This window comes from Octodon degus, unplaced genomic scaffold (assembly GCF_000260255.1).
Source record: "Octodon degus isolate 3935 unplaced genomic scaffold, OctDeg1.0 scaffold00028, whole genome shotgun sequence".
Lineage (NCBI taxonomy): Eukaryota > Metazoa > Chordata > Mammalia > Rodentia > Octodontidae > Octodon > Octodon degus.
The window spans coordinates 16,704,834-16,718,479 of record NW_004524604.1 but is presented as its reverse complement, the minus strand read 5'-3'; the positions used below and the strand labels follow the sequence as shown (position 1 = coordinate 16,718,479).

The window sequence follows — 13,646 nt, the reverse complement described above, 5'->3', positions numbered from 1 at the left end:
AAAAACAAAAATTAAACCTCCCCTAAAAAATAATTCTACCAAAAAAATACAGTAAAATCAAAAAAGAGCAAAAACAAACAAGGCAACTGCACACATAACCTTTAGGGGTTGGAGAGATGGCTCAGTAGAATAAGTGCTAGCCTGGCAAGCGCAAGAGTTTGAGTTCAACCTCCATTTCCAGAAAAAGAAAAAAAAAAAAGACTTTATTGTGATAGTTTTTAAATGGACTAGCTTGGGTGTGGTTTTTTAAAAAATGTATATTCTAATATCCTGTATTAAAAGATACTTCTTTTCAGTTTTAACTGAATTGTCAATGAAAATCCTCAGAGTCCAAATCTTATGTTTGACTTTTTTAAAGTTCTGAAAGCGTTTTCTTTCAGTACAAATTGTGCATAGGTTTTGGCTATCACAGACAATTTTTTGTTAATGTATTTGGTACAGGGTCGCACTACAGCTTGGATTTGTAGTGATCCTCCTGTATTGAACCTCTCCAGCACTGGGATGACAGGTGTACACCATCAAACCAGGACTGGGTCACCAGCTCAGCACGCCCATGGGGGGCACGGCAGTATGTCATGTAAGTACCAGGGATCAAACCCCAGTCCCTGCGCTTGCCTAAGCAGGCGCTTAGTCCGCCAAGCTATCTTGCCTGCCCTCATGGACTTAATTTTCATCTTTAGTTATGGCTCTATTTGGTGAAAGTTTTTTTATTACACGAATACAATCAGCCCAGTTCTTTATCCATTTGCGAGATGGCTTCAGGGTGGCATTACTGCCAAATGTGTGATCACATGAAAGAATAAATGTGAGGCTGATCTGTGTACAAGGACTGTTTGGAACCTATGCATCTAGAGGAAAAATTGACTAACCCTGCATCATTGTTAAACTGGGGAGACAATGCTGTATTTTTCTGCTCATTTTTTCACAGAAATATTGCTTTCCAAGGGTCTCCAGACGCTACCTGCTCATAATGTGAGACATTAGAGAGTCCACAGTCGCTTGACAAGCTCTCAGTGTTGGCTAATAATAGTGCAAGGTTAGGTTTCCAAGTAGGAGACTAATCAAAGTGAAGAAATGATCATTTTCTAGGTATAGAATTAGCAGCTCACTTATATCCTAGTGAAGAAACCTGTCATAGGAGAATACTCTAGTGAACAAGCCCTCTCACTTGTTTTGACACAAGCTGTCATTACCCATGCAGGTAACTGGCTAATGGGGCAAACTCTTTGCCAGAACTAGAGATGACATAGCAATTATTTCATTCTGAAAATTCTAAAATAGTTCTTCACTTACAGCTAAGTTGGCCAGTCAGCTGACCCAGATGCATCACCTATGGAGGAGATGACATGGACAGGACAAGCAGGGTGAGAGACATAAAAAAATAAGTAAAAACAGAGCCTAAACATGAGAAGACTTTCTGCTCCTGTGCAGTTCACCCACATCGTGATAGTGTTTTGTTTGCTTTATCTTAGTCATTGCTTCCAACGTCTAATGTCTGGGCCAGCGCATCATACTTACCTAACAGCTTCTTAGAGATGCTGATGCCCAGGTCCTCCCAGCGGCTTTGAGCCTCAGACACTCCACAAGGGAACCCGCTACCTGAGCTGACATTCCCTTCGTATGTGGGCTCGCTGAAAACTGCTGATCTAAGTTAACACTTATAACCTTATGAGACTATCTCTCCTGTCCCAATTTTATAGCTGAAGAAACTTAAGAAAGTATCTACTTCCACAAAGGCCTAGAGTTCAAACTGTTCTGATGGCACCAAATGTGAAAAACCCTACATTCAACCTCTATTACTGCAACTTGCCTTAGCATCAACCCTCCCCTGAGAGTGAACAGGAAACGCGAGCTCCCCCTAGCGGCAGCCAAAACGGTGGTGGTAGGTTTTCCAGCGTTGCCAGCAGCATTTATCAAACCTATCATTAAATACTTTTTTTCCAACTTCGAGTTTATTAGAGGGGAGAGATGAACTTTTTATTTGGTAGAAGGCTTTATAGGAGGAGTCTGAAGTTAATTTTAAGATATTTGGCTTTCCCATTGGCTGAAATACTTAAGAAATCCTAGAAATTGAAGAAAGCCAGTTTTATCTTTGAAATTAAAAAAAAGGAAGAAAATAAGTACGTTGTTCATCTTAGCCATAAACCTTACTTTTTTATTTTTATTTTTTTATGACCTGCTAAGCCTGCCCTGGGGCGGGGAACATGTGGTACCAGAGATTGAACTGTGGTCCTCTGAGCTTTACCTAAACTTGCCTAAGTGGGTGCTTTAGACCACTGAGCTCTCTCACCGACCCCATGCTATGGACCTTCTTGCAATGAAGAGCTCAGTGTACTTGTGATACTTGTCTGGTTCACTGAAGATCTATTTTTCCTCTTGCTCTTTGTCAACAGAACCCTACTTTTCCTCGAGGTTGATTCCTCTGTGTGGTCAGGGCATTGGGGCATTACGAACCTCAGTGACAGAGGTAAGTCATAATTGACTCTCAGTGCAAATAGGGGTTACCTGAGGTCCTTAGACATGCCTAGTGATCAGCTGGAAGCTCTTATTAAAACCAGAGCCTTGGCAGGGGGCTTCCTGTGGTACTGAGGAGCAGTCAGGATTGGTTGAACCAGTCATGGGCTACACATTTCCAGTGATTAGGTCCATGCTTACTACATAAGGGTGACAGTGACTAATTTTTCAGGTTTGTTGATTTTACTCACCAAAACTTTTCTTTTAGAAAGAAGATCACAAGAAGAAAAATTTTCCCTTCTCAGGATGATCTATTTGCATGTAGTACTTGCAACAGGTAACAGCCATGGTAGAAACATGAAGGTGAGTTGGCATAGTGTGGGTGATACAGAGGTAAAGGGAAAGAATCCTCGATCCTGTTGGCTGAGGCCACCCTATTTTCATATTTGTTTGTATGTGCATTAGTCAATGCCCTTTGATTTTTAAAGTATGTTTTAGTTTGGTTTTTGTTATTTGCAGGCAAAAACATGCTCAACTCACCTGTCCTTCAGGTAATTACTCACAGTACCAATTCTGGCTTATTGTATGGCTTTAGTCCAAACATAAACTGACGTGGATGAAGGTAAGACATCATTTAAGAGCCATTCTTAGTTTAGGAGACAGATGTCAATGGATAAAAATACCTTATAAAAATCACCCATGGAATTTCATGAGGCAGATGCACATCTCATCTCAGCTTTTTGAGAAGAAAGGTATATTAGTAAAATTGGCATTTGGATTATATACAGAGAGGGAATTGGGAAATATATTTTTCTCTCTTGGTGATTTAGATATATCCTTAAGTTCTCATCTGTTGCTGAGAAATACTAGTTTAGGAAACACTAACCACTTGAACTACATGAGTCTCCAAATTTCAACTCATCATTAAGCTATGTCATGAGGAATACCTCATCTATGTTTCTAGTGGACCTTTGTATCATTTTTTTCCTTTATGGAAGGATGATTTTATGTTCTCTTCTATATTAGCACATCCTTACAACTTGGGTATAAAAATATACCAATGTTCCCTTACAAATAATTGAATTACTTCCAGCTAAGTCTGTCCTATATTGAAAATATGTTTAATATACATAACATACAGAACATCCTTGTGACAGTGTGGGTGAGAGCTGTGTGCAACTTGTCTAGTTTTGCAAGAGAGTCTCTAGCCTGGGAGAAGATCAAAATTGAGAATTTGAATCAAAGTTTAAATGAACGTCACATTAACACCATTGTTAAGTTGGAAAGCCATTGAAGACCACTTGTCCTTTGTGATTTCCTCCTTCCCAGAAGTTCTGGAGTTCATTAGAAGACTCAGACATGTCTTTAGCATGTCAGTAATTGCTGTGCTTATGATGACTCCAGCAAGCCAGGTGGCACAGTCAACCTGATGGCAGAGTTCAGTCCACCATGACAGAATGGTCTGGTTCTATCTGATGTCACTGTGGCCCAAAGATACTCTTTTTTTTCAGTACCTGGGATTGAACTTAGGACCCTTTATTTGCCATGCAGGTTCTTATTTTACAAAGTTATCTCTTAGGCCTTAATATTCTTAGTCTTTGTAATACTACTGAAGCTCAGTCAGCTTTCATAAGTGTACAGAAAAGCTTCCTCCTTCAGTGTGATGCTTTTTTAGCAATAGAAACTTGTTTTGGTCATAAATCTAGAATTCCATGAAGGAGTACTTTCAGCTCATATGTAGAAACACTTCACTCATGTATCTCCAGCACTGTTGGCTGAAGATATAATTTAAGACCTGATACCATGAGTTCCCTTGGACATGTATTCCTTGGTTGGGGGCTGAGACCCATATTCCCTTTTACCTTAATGTGAACTGTTTTTAAAAGCTCTGTAAGTTCTTGTCTAATCTGGATTAGAAGGTTGAGGCTTTCTGGCCTATTAGATTGGATGATTTGTCTGAGTGTCTGTGAGGTTTGCGGTTGCAGGGGCTTTCCCCAAGTGCACATCAGTAGATATGACCATTCAAGTGATAGATGGATGCAAGTGTGCATGTGTGTATATGAACTGCCATAGCCAAAGACCTTAAGGACTCAGGGCTGTGAGGACACCCTAGTTTATATCATGAAAGGCACTGGAGCTAAAGCAACCCCCACTGCCACTCACTCTATTTAGCTAACATTGATATGTCTTCTTATTATATTTTTTCATAGAACTTTGCAATGTCTTATACTATCCTATCTATTTGTAACACAAATCCTGAGAACAGAAGCTATCTGTTCAGTATACACCAAGGCCTGCTCATTGTTTGTGGATAAAGTCACAAATGAAATCTCATAGATGCACTTACACCTCATGGGAAGACTTAAAAGTCTTGCTGAAGGTGGAGATCCTGAGCTACGCTTTCAATATCATAACAGGAAAGGAAGGATCTGGAAAGGCAAGTAGGTAGATAACAGTTTGGCAATGTTCTCTAAGAAGTGAAAATGATATAAGAAGTAAAGCCATGCTGTTATGTTGAGCTGTAGGGGACTCAGGTCAACAATTTCTGACATTGCCAGTGAAGTGGAAGACCCAATACTATTATGGATTACTGGACTCTTTTAGAATATTTTGCTGAGTTAACACACCTATAATATTCAAATAACGGAACTTAACAAAAAAAGGGGATACAGATGAATGTCCATTTTGTATCTGTGTATTCAAAGTGGTTAGGATAGATATATAGATACATTCTCTTAATGAATAGAGGGATTTGTTCTAATAGTGTTTGTAAATAGGATATCATGTCTGCATCTTGAACAACAATTAACCAGTAGGAAGAATGTATGCAATGTGTTAATTATTGAATCTGTCCTAAAATTTGGTTTGAAAAAATAAAACAAAATTAAATTAAATTAAAAAATAAATAAATTTTAAAAAAAGAAGTGCAAATGGCCCCACCTTGTAGGTGCTGGGGTGAATGGTGGCTAGTGAAGGGGTTGCTGGACAGGAATTCATGAGTCCCATCACCAAGGAGTAAGGGCTCATGTTTGAGCTAACGGTGGGCACATTTCTATTTCAAGAAAATCAAAAGTTATTTATCTAAGTGGAATTTGCAGCACATAGCTCCTTGGATTTGTCTACCTTATGGAGATAGTGACTTCTCAGTCTGGTTGCAGAAGAAATAAATAAATATTTGATGCAAGACACCCAAGGAGACATTGGTGAAGGAGCCCTTCATTACAGCTTCCATTTTCCATCTTCCTTCTTTTTCTCAGTGTTTCAAATCTCTGAGCAGTTGGATGTGGTGTTATTACTACTTCTCACAGTGTGATGTTTTCACAAGTGTACACTGCCTGCTTGCTTCCCTTCTGGGGAACAGGGCTTGGGCGTCTCCAGAGGATAGGAGAGGAGCTTGTGTTGCGTAGAAAGCTATATTCAGCATAAAAAGCTGAACATCACACCACTGACTATATTTTTTTTTAATCTTCTTCACTATTTTAGCATCTTCCTGGCCATTTTCTGAGCTCCAAGAGTACAAAGACTGTGCCTTCCTTGTCTTTGTTTTGCCAGTGTCTAAGAAGGCTTTCAAATCAGCACTCAGTAAAGATGTGAGTAAGTGTGGCACTTAGGGTTAGTCTTTACTTCTTGCCAGTGGTCAACCTCTGTGCCTGGGTTCTTCTGGATGTTAGCTGGAGGGACTGGCTTTTGCTTCTGATATCAGTTGCAGCTTTCCTGGATCGATGCAAAATGGTCCTCATCTCTGAAGTGAAATCATAAAATGTTAATGTTAAGTGGCATTTCATTTGCCTTTACCTCTTTCCCAACTTTTGTGTCAGCATGGGTCCAAGGAAGCAGCGTTTCCTTTCAAAACAGTTAGTCTTGGAACAGAACTGTTGTTGTGTTGTATACTCACTCATGGCAGAAAATGGTTAATAACCTTCCAGTTTAGTTTCCTCCTTTGTAAAGCGGAAACTATTATGCTGTTTGTAAGCTTATTGTGAAGACTGAAAGAGATGATACATGAAGAAGGCTTTCTACCCTGGTAAGCACCCTTTAATGCTAGTTTTTAAATTAAACATTCCTATATGAAAACCAAGAAAATAATGTGCCAACTTAAAAGACCTCATTCTTTGGATGTCTCAGTTCCATAAGTTTCTTGCTGTGTGCTTTGAGTAGTATTTTTAGGAACTCCCAAAGCTACCTTGATTACCTTTCTATTTCAGCACTTTGGTGAAATGCGAGCTTGCCAATGTCACTGCTGGTGGGAAGACTAAGGCTGACAAATGATGCCCTCAGACTCCTCAGGACAAGTTTGGGGCCCCTCATCTCATTTGCTATTTCTATACTGTACGTGGGCTTTAGGTAGGAGAACAAGTGTTTTGCTTAAGGCTGCAGAAATCACAGTGTTTGTTTAATGATTAGTACAGCTTGCTTTGTAATTATGATTGCATGGGCAATTCTGCACAATCCAGGGAACTTTTGCAAAGTAATGACAGTAATTTACAGCCATGTGGTTTTGTGTGGATGCTTAAGTGCTTGGTCTGTGGCCTGCTTGCATGCCCCATTGCCTGCCCGATGAACCTATTCCCCACCTGCTCTGCTTCCCCTCTCTTGATGAAGCACAGTGGAATGAATGCTGTATTTGTGTGAAAGACAAAGGAAATAGAATGTGCATTAGGGAAGGAATATTGAATCTGCAAGAAATTCCTTTCACTGTTTCCTTCGCCTTTCAATCAGTGCAAACAGCTCAGTTTTCTTTCTTTCCTTTTATTTCCAGAAAGAGAATGGAACGTAAAGTCAGTGCAAGTAGGGTGAGCATCTAGAATTTTAAATGAACCTGGAAAATTCCTCTAGGCTTCAGGTAAACTCTTGTGAGTGTTTCCTTTCCACTGGGTGTTTTTAGATAATTAAAAACTAATTTAAGTAAATTTTCATAGCGTATGGTTCCTTATATGCATGTTTTATTCATGATGACAAGCTTTTTTGAAAAAAAAGCACTGTGTTTGAGTCAAATCCAAGTGTATGAGAAAGGTAGAATGATAAAGTAAAAGGAAAACAGTAATTGAGCATTCAGTTCCTGCATATTGCTTTTTTAAAATGTGCCACATCCTGAAATGAAATTCTGCTTAGAGGTGCTGTGTTCTTAAAAATAGGAAAAATGAAGATGTTGGTTCAATTCTTCAATAAGCCAGTCCCAAAGAATTTCCTTTGAAGTTGTTTTATGTGCTTCCCACTGAAAAACTTTAAGATAAGTTATAACTCTGCTTTGTGCTTTGAAAATAAATTCAGCACATTAATTGTATTTATGGGAGAAAGTAGTAAATGTCCCAGAATGAATACACAGCCATAATTTACTCAGAGGGAGCTGCTACTGCCCATAAACTTCTCCTATGCACCTCTCCTGCTTTATGACATCAGCCAGGCTTGCAAATGAATCACTGCTTTGTGCACCGCGAGATCCTTGCACCATGTAAATTTTCACTGATTGATTATCCAATAGGATTATTTTTATTGCATTTTTTTTTTGCTAATTTTCCAGGAGATCAGAGATAGTCCATACTTTGAGGTAGGGTTTCAGTTTAGTTGTGCACCCATTTGGATTCCAAAATATATGAGGATAGTTGGAGAACTACAGGACAGCTGCCAGGGGTCTCTACAGGAGGAACTGAGGAGCCTGGTAGGACAACTTCAGTCTACAGGCAAGATAATTGGATATATGTAGCTTTGTCTTTGTCTTTAGATGGGACAAGTGAATGGACACACTATAGTGGATATAGCATTAACCCAGTGGTCAAGTGTCTATACTAGAGCTCTCTGGGCCAAACAACACAAAAGCAAAACAGAAAAGAACTATACTATATACAAATCTCTGATAGGAACAGCTTTTCTTTGGGGTCAGGATAATAGACACACAGTGTCTGAGTAAGTCTTCTCTCATTGCTGGGCCAAATACCCAACACCCAAAATGAAGGAAGGAAAGTTTATTTAACTCACAGTTAATGGAGGTTTCAGTCCATACTCTGCTGACTCCAAGGCTGAGTGGCACATGGCAGAGGACAGCAGTTCATGGTAACAGCAAAGAGCAGAGAGCAAATGGGAGGAGCAGTGGCAACAATGGCAACAGAGAAGTCTGTCTATCTCTCTTATGTTACATTCAGACTATCCACCTCAGACTGGGGGTAGCACTCACACCCATAATCCCAGCAGTACTCAGACTCATAATTCCAGCTTGGATCACCCATAATCCTAGTGGAGTTAGTCACAAACTCTAGAAGTCTGCCCCATGACTGCGTAAAGCTTTCAGGGGACAACTAGAGACAAACCATAACACACAGTAAAGGTAGATGGAGAAACCATCTCACCATGGGAAGGGAAGCTTCTTGGCTTTGCAAATTGAATCTCCCGTGACTCGCTACTGGTAGCAGAGACCCTTAGCTACATCAGGTGAGTCCTGGGAAGAAACCTGGCAGCATAAGGCATGGGCCACTCCTCTGCCATGACTCTCCTGCCTTCCTTCTTTCATACAGCAGATGAAGCCCTCTCATTAATATAGGGACAGCTGAGACTTCAGGAATCAGCAGCTGCTGAGAGAGCTGGTTGTAGTTCACCTGTGTGGGAAGTAGGTGCACAGTGCTTGAAGACTGAAAATTATCCCCTCATGCTGGGGGATGAAATCCAGAGCAACAACATGATTCTTCATTCTGAGATTCCAGCTCTGCTTGTGAGTGGGTATGGTTGGAGAAAATTGCGATCTTCCTTTGTATTCATCGAGGTAGTTGAGTTTCTTCTTTATCTGATTCATATTTGCTATCACATGAATGTGTATGTGCATAGGTAAATAATAACCGATCCATGCCATTTGGGGAAAATATCTGCCTATATCTTAACTATGTGCTGCCAAGAATTACAAATAGTTTTCCAAAGAAGTATCATTTGATTTATGCAAATTCTTTTATAATCTCCCCGATTTACATGGCTTTTGTAGTCTGTGTCAAAACTGCCTCTTTTCTAGTGCCTTCTATAGCTGTTCTTATGGTAAGAAATAAAATCCTGTTGGTTTTTCCATACAAACAGATGAATACAAATAACAAAGATACTTAAAAACTCATAAGACTAAAACATAAAGTGAACAATGAAACCAACTATTCACATAACAATCAATACTACTTAAGAACTGAGTATAATATGACTTTAGAACTGTAGTCCACACGACTCCAACGCCAGTGTGTCAAGGTGCTTTCCAGCTCCTTTGGAAAGTTACAAAAACAGTACAGAGAAATACTTTCACTAGAGATACCTAAATTTTTGATATTTTGAATTTAGCAATCAAATAAGGTAAATTATTAAATGTTTGAATTTTACCATTTATTACATAATCAGAAATGGTGTTATAAATGCAAGGCAACTACTGATACATGGAAAATTACAAAATAAGATAAACCTAGAAATTAAGCACTTAATGTACCTGAATTTTCAAACTACAAAGCATTTGCAATTATACAGCACCTGTAAATAGCAAAGCTTATGACAGCAATGAGATTTTAATGCATTTGAATGACAAGTAACTGATGTTAATAAAAATAAAAGAATATTGTTGAAAATATTGAAAGGTCCCAACTCCTTGACTGGCATTTATGTATTGTCATTTCCTCTATTGATATTAAAAACTTTTCAAAATTTCAAGTATATTGAAAATTTTCCTTCACTAGTATGGGTCTTTGTAGAACACACATCAGATAGGGCCACCAGGAAAATAATAAAACAACATTAATTAACTTAACATATCTAATCACTTGAACTTGGAATACACTAAGAATTCCAACATAAATTATTTGGCGTTTGACACTACTGGGTCAATTCTGTTGTCTGATTACAGAATTTTAAAAAGGAAGAGGAGAGCCTCCTTATAGGGTAGTTTTAACTAAGCACCACGCTTACTCAGAAGGTATTGCTAGGTACATTCTTATTCCCTATTTCCTACTAAATTTATAATTCTACAGATTTATTCTTTGTTATTACCCAAAGATGATGCCACTCGGGACTCTGAACTCCTCACTGCACAAAGGAAAATACAATATGGCGCTAGCAGCGCTGTACGTGATAGTGCCCAAGCGTTTTCCCACTTATTAGCCACCAGCCTACTGTGCACTGATATTAGTGTACTTCTCAGTCATTTTCTGAGGTGAATGACGTGCTAGAGAACATCAACAAAGAAGTTGTTAACCCAGAATCACAAAAACATGAAGTCCAAGAAGCCAACAAAAGATGCGATTTTTAGTGTTGTTTGTCAATCTTGGATTTACTTTTGGTATCACCTTTTCATTTTAATTTGATGATTAGCAACTTGTTATGGTACTGTATGCATGCATGCAGTGTATGTATGCGTAGAATAAAGTTAAGACTTGATTAAATCCTATTTTCCCACTCAAGAACAAAAAGAGTCGTTAGGCCTGCAAAAAGTATAAGATTGTTAAACAAGGTATAAAGTCTCATACAAAAATCTTTAAAAAACATGACAATCTTGTTCATATTTTTTTGAAGAGAGTGGAGGCTAGAAATAGGATGCATATTTAACATATGTTTCAGGCCTTCTTTCTGATTTCTGATTTGCCATGTTATTTGTTTTCCTATGAAGTAATCTTCATGTTTTAGACCTAAGAAAGTGAATCAGTTTTGGTGCTTTGTGTCACTTGTTTCTGCCTTCCACTGTTTGCAGTGGCTTGATGGGGATGTTTACATCCGATTCATGCTTTATTGTTAAGTGCGTAAGATGTTATCATAAAAGTTGGAATAGCGTCCAAAGAAAACTTAATAATTTATTTAACAAAATCAGAGGCCAAACAAATTATCTTGTACATTTAAATTAAAATATAGCAAAGGAAAAGACACAAACCCACATAGACACAATTCAACGACTATGATCACTAGCAAGTTTGTAGCTCATTGAAGTAGTTCTTTAATAATTTATAACTGAATGCTAGTAACAGATGCAGAAAACCTAAGGGCAGAATAACCACTGAATTTTAGAATCTTAATTGGACTTGGGAGGACAATTAATGAAATATATTTGACGTGAAATCATTAAAACAAAATTAATTCAAGAAGAGTAGAAAAATATTAAATATGAAGTATAAAATTAATGTGATAGAACACTTTCAAAATGTTAAAAACCAAGACTTGCAGGTTTTTGTTTTGTTTTTTTTTTTTGTTTTTTTTTGGGGGGGGTACAAGGTCTCACTATGAAGCTTGGACTCATAGTGATCCTCCTGTTTTCAACCTCCCTCTCGCTGGCATCACAGGTGTGCGTGAGTCACCAGCATGCCTGGGGGTGGGCCCGACGTGGCACCCAGTGCCAGGGTTCTGGTCACTGCTCTTGCCTAAGCAGGCATTTAATTTGCTGAGCCATCTTGCTGGCCCAAGACTTTTAGCTTTGAAATCATATATTAGTAGATATTCTTCTGACAATTTGGTTTAAAAATGTGAGAATATGAACAATGAGATTATAGTTGCAGAAACTGAAGCAATTAAAATTGTAATAGAATTGTGTGAAAAGCTTTATGAATACATAGAAAAATGTCTAACTCAGGAAGAGCCAAGCAAATAGGATAAACCAGTACCACCGAATAGCTTGAAGACTGAAACTGTTTTTATTACCAATGCTAATAAAATTAATTTTCTGGAAAGGGCATATAATTCTATTTGCATTTATACTACCCAGTTTGCAAGATGTTCTTAGAAGTTAAGCTTATCTTGTATATTTTAAATATGAGTACATTTCCAAAGCCTATGTTCATATTTTTCTAAAATATTCTTGATTTGAAAACAAATTTTAATCGTGAAAAAAATCTAGTTGGGGAAGTGAAATTGGAAAGCAAGAAAGGATGGAGTTTAAGTTGCTTTACTGGGCAATATATTTGATAGAATTACAAAATAATTTTTAAATGTCTATCAACATAGGAAAACAAAGTTGTCATACACAACTAATATATTTCCAAAAAGAAAAGAAAATCAGATATATGGGTAAGATATATAAAATGAAAATATTATCAAAAACATATAGAATAATATTGCTACCTGAATAGACTATGCAGCTATGTAGTAGTTATAAACCAAGAACAAATCTGTATGAAAATAAGGTGGATGATGAGACTTTCTCAGGGCAGCTGACTAGAAATATTCATTTTATGGCTATAAATAATTGGTTATAAATAAAAAAGTACTTGAACATATCCAAATATTAGGAAACTAAATAATATTGAAACAATGTCAAAGAATAGGTCAAAGAAAATTTAAAAACCTTTTGAATGAAAAGAAAAAACAAAATTTAATAAGATGTTGTCATTAAAGCAATACTTAAGAGGAAGTTTCTACCATCAAATGTCACTTTAAAAGATGATGCCCAGTCACTGATTTCAGCTATCTTTTTAAAAATACTAAAAGAAAAATAAGTTCTATATAAAGCAATTAGAAGAAAGTAATAAAGACCAAAGAGAAAAATCAATGATACTGAAAACAAAATCAGTAAAGAAAAATCAACAAAACCAACATGATTTAAAAAGAAAATGACAAATTAGTAGTGAACAGACTAGGAAAGTATATCTGACATCAATATAAAACCTACAGCTATTAAGTTGACAGTAAGGAAACTTACCAACAGCTGTTCCAATAAATTGAATTCTTAATGAAAAAATAGATTCTCAAAATGTTATATACAAGCAAAATATACTCATTAATTATTTAATCTAAATGCCTCCTTATAAATTATATTTAAAATACTTTCTACAAAGATGTTTCTAGATGTAGATACTTTACTGATATTTTCTGATATCATTTAAGAAAGTAATAGTACATTTGCACTCAATTTTTACAGAAATCTAAGGCAAGTCAATAATTCCAAAATCATACAGATACAAATACTAACACCAAATGCAAAAGAACAATATTGAAGAACTAAATATAAACATTTTACATAAAAATTTAGCAAACTGAATAAAGCAATATACACAGCATGGTAACCAGAAGTGATTATTACGTAAATGGAGGATAATTTCAATATTTTAAACAATTATATCTGTAACTCAACATATTAATGAATTAAAGCTGGAAATAGTTTTTGTTCTAAGATTTATACTGTATCTTTGACTTACAATTTATTTAAAAGGCATTGTATGATATCTTCTCCTAGTATTAGAAACTTTAAAAAGTATATT

General features: G+C 37.0%; 1 long non-coding RNA gene across 1 annotated transcript; it reads left to right on the top strand.

Moving 5' to 3' along the window:
- Nucleotides 1-6,714: 6,714 nt before the first annotated feature.
- LOC111816200 lies at nucleotides 6,715-9,151 on the top strand. The gene is made up of 3 exons (XR_002820651.1): nucleotides 6,715-6,798; nucleotides 7,214-7,307; nucleotides 8,990-9,151. It is a non-coding gene; the product is annotated as an uncharacterized LOC111816200 (long non-coding RNA).
- Nucleotides 9,152-13,646: the final 4,495 nt, after the last annotated feature.